This window comes from Sciurus vulgaris (genome assembly GCF_902686455.1).
Source record: "Sciurus vulgaris genome assembly, chromosome: 18".
Lineage (NCBI taxonomy): Eukaryota > Metazoa > Chordata > Mammalia > Rodentia > Sciuridae > Sciurus > Sciurus vulgaris.
This window is the reverse complement of record NC_136479.1, coordinates 41,068,221-41,071,825: the sequence shown is the minus strand read 5'-3', so window position 1 is coordinate 41,071,825 and position 3,605 is coordinate 41,068,221. Positions and strand designations below refer to the sequence as shown.

Here is a 3,605-nt window from a genome sequence, read left to right as displayed (position 1 = left end):
ACTCACAAGTAGCCCTGCGACCACCTCAGAAAGCCTTCCCTTTACACCTCAGAGAGCCCCTCCTGCACACCTTAGAGTCTCATCCCTACACACCTCAGACACCTTCCTACACACCTGAGAAACCCCTGCCTGCTCATTCAAGAGCCCTCCCCACACACCTTAAGTGGTCTTCTGTACACACCTTAGCAACACTTCCTCCACACCTCGTTGTGTGACCCCTAGCTCTTTAGAAAGCCCTCACTACACACTCCAGACAGCCACCCCTACACACACCAGAAAGTGTTCATGTCAAACCTCAGGTTGCCCATGCCGCACACCTCAGAAAACCATCCCTGCACATCTCAGGTGGCCCTCCCTACGTACCCCCAGGGGAAGTGCCTGCACACCTCAGAGCCCTCCCAAGAGTGCCTCCCCTTAGCACTTAAGAGACTCCTTTCACTCCCCGAGAAGACCCTCCCCTCACACCTCAGATTGTTCTCCTTACATCAGAAAGATCTCATGACTCACTTAGGAAGACAGCTTCTTACCCAATCAAAAGCCCACCTACACCCCTCATAGATCCCACCTGCACGCCTACACACCTCAGAGAGCCCACCATACAGACCTAAGGAAGCCCTGCCTGTGCAACTCGGAGTGCCCTCCTTGTGCATTTCAGAAAGCCCTCCCTGCTCCCCTCGTACAGTCCTCCATACCGGACTCACTAGCCCTTTCCACCCGTCTCAGAGCATGCGCCCTGTACACCTCAGTTAACTCTCCCTACTAACTTAGGGGGCCCTCCCACAAATGTCAGGAAGCCCTCGGACACTGTCACAGTTCTCCTGCACACCTCACAGAGCCCTCCTGCACCACTCAGATCCTCTCCCCACAAAGCTCAGAGCGTCCCCCTACTCACCTCAGACGGTCCTTATACCTCAGAAAGCTCTCACTGCTCACCTCAGGGGATCCTTACCTCAGAGGGTTGTCCATACACATCTCAGTGAATACTCTATCCTGCTTTGCAAGCCTTCTCTAAACACCTAAGGGCTCCATCTACTGACCTCAGAAAGTCCTCATCACACAAAGAGCCCTTTAGACTCATCAAAGAGGCCTTCCTGATACACATCGAAGAGCCCTCCTTACTCCTCTAAGTGAGCACTCGAACCCATGACAAGTAGGCCTCCCACACATCATAACGTCCTCCTACAGATTTCAGATGGCTCTCTCTCCAAACCTGAGCACCCTCCCTTCGCACCTCAGACATCTCCTCCTATACACCTCAAGTACACCTCCCTACATACCTAAGAAACCCCTTTTACTCACATCAAGAGCCCTTCTAACACCTAGAAAGGGCATCCATACAGACCTTAGAGTGGGTCCTCTGCAGTTCATTGAGCGATCCCCAAACACCTCAGAAAGCCCTTCATTTACACCCCAGAGTCCTCCCCACATACCTCAGAGAGCCCTCCTTTAACACCTCATGTGTTGTCCCTACTCATCTCAAAGACCTCTCACTCTCACATTATAGTGCCATCCCCATAGACCTCATTTTGTCCTTTCTGCTTATCTTGGTGTGTCCTCCCTATACACCTTAGAGAGTCCTCCCTCCACAATTCAGAGAGCCCTCCCTCCTACATCAGTGTGTTCTCCCTGCTCATCTCAGAGAGATCACACTATTCACCTAAGCGCACCCTCCCTGTGCACCTCAGAGAGCCCTTTCCACTCACCTCAGAACATGCTCCCTGGGCACCCCAGAGAATCCTCCCTACACACCCCAGAGAGACCTCCCTACCCATCTCACAGAGCCTTTAATACAAACCTCAGAATACCCTTCTGGGATATGTTCGTTAGCTTACTCCTTTCTGCCCATGGACACCACCGAGAAAGCATCGTTGAAGTCTCTGTTCCTGCTGCCGTCATGTCTAAATCAGAGCCCCCTAAAGAGCCCGAACAGCTGTGGAAACTATTCATCGGAGGGTCGAGCTTTGAAACAACTGATGAGAGTCTGAGAAGCCATTCTGAGCAATGGGGACACTCACAGACTGTGTGGTAATGAGAGACCCAAACACCAAGTGCTCCACGGGCTTTGGGTTTGTCACTTACGCCACTGTGGAGGAAGTGGATGCAGCCATGAATGCAAGACCTCACAAGGTGGATGGAAGAGCTGTGGAACCAAAGAGAGCTGTCTCAAGAGAAGATTCTCAGAGACCAGGGGCCCACTTAACTGTGAAAAAGATCTTTGTTGGTGCCATTAAAGAAGACACTGAAGAACATCATCTACGAGATTATTTTGAACAGTACGGGGAAATTGAAGTTATTGAAATCATGACTGACAGAGGCAGTGGAAAGAAGCGGGGCTTTGCTTTCATAACTTTTGACGACCATGACTCTGTGGATAAGACTGTCATTCAGAAATACCATCCTGTGAAAGGCCACAACGGTGAAGTGAGGAAGCCCTGTCAAAGCAAGAGATGGCCAGTGCCTCATCTAGTCAAAGAGGTCGAAGTGGTTCTGGAAACTTTGGTGGTGGTCCCAGAGGTGGTTTTGGTGGAAATGACAATTTTGGTCATGGAGGAAACTTCAGTGGTCGTGGTGGCTTTGGTGGCAGCTATGGTGGTGGTGGATATGGTGGCAGCAGGATGGCTGCAATGGATTTGGTAATGATGGAAGCAATTTCGGAGGTGGTGGAAGCTACAATGATTTTGGCAATTACAACAATTAGTCATCAAATTTTGGACCCATGAAGGGTGGAAACTTTGGAGGCAGAAGCTCTGGACCTTACGGTGGTGGAGGCCAGTACTTTGCCAAACCACAAAACCAAGGTGGCTGTGGCGGTTCCAGCAGCAGCAGTAGCTATGGCAGTGGCAGAAGGTTTTAATATTGCCAGGAAACAAAGCTTAGTAGGAAAGGAGAGCCAGAGAAGTGACAGGGAAGCTACAGGTTACAACAGATTTGTGAACTCAGCCAGCACAGTGGTGGCAGGGCCTGGCTGCTACAAAGAAGACATGGTTTAGACAATGCTCATGTGTAAGGGCAAAAAACTCAAGGACTGTATTTGTGACTAATTGTATAGCAGGTTATTTTAGTTTCTGTTCTGTGGAAAGTGCAAAGCATTCCAACAAAGGGTTTTAATGTAGACTTCTTGTTTTTTTGCACCCTTGCTGTTGATTGCTAAATGTTATAGTCTGATCATGATGCTGAATAACTGTCTTAAAAAAATAAAAAGAATGCCCTTCCTACACACCTCAGAAAACACTACCTAGACATCTCAGATAGCCTTCACTACTCACGTACCTACACACTGCAGAAAGCTGTCCCCCCACACTTCAGAGAACCCTTCCTTGAACATTATTATGTCCTCCCTACTCACCTCAGAGAACTCTCCCTACTCACCTCAGAAGTCCCTCCATACGCAACTCACTGAACCCTTTATACTCACCCCAGAGCACCCTCCCTACACACCTCAATGAGCACTCCCTATTCATCTCAGAGGGCCCTCCAACACACGTCAAGGAGCCCTCTGACACACCTCATAGGACACTAGTACACACCTCATAGAGCCCACCCTACACAGCTCAGAGGCCTTTCCCTACAAACCTCAATGAGTCCCCCCTCATATCTCAGAAAGC

The 3,605-nt window shown here is 49.8% G+C and overlaps 1 pseudogene across 1 annotated transcript; it reads left to right on the top strand.

Moving 5' to 3' along the window:
* Window positions 1-1,894: 1,894 nt before the first annotated feature.
* On the top strand, window positions 1,895-2,986 carry LOC306649307 (heterogeneous nuclear ribonucleoprotein A1-like; annotated as a pseudogene). Its single transcript has one exon. The product of its transcript is annotated as a heterogeneous nuclear ribonucleoprotein A1-like (transcript).
* The last annotated feature ends 619 nt before the right edge of the window (window positions 2,987-3,605 follow it).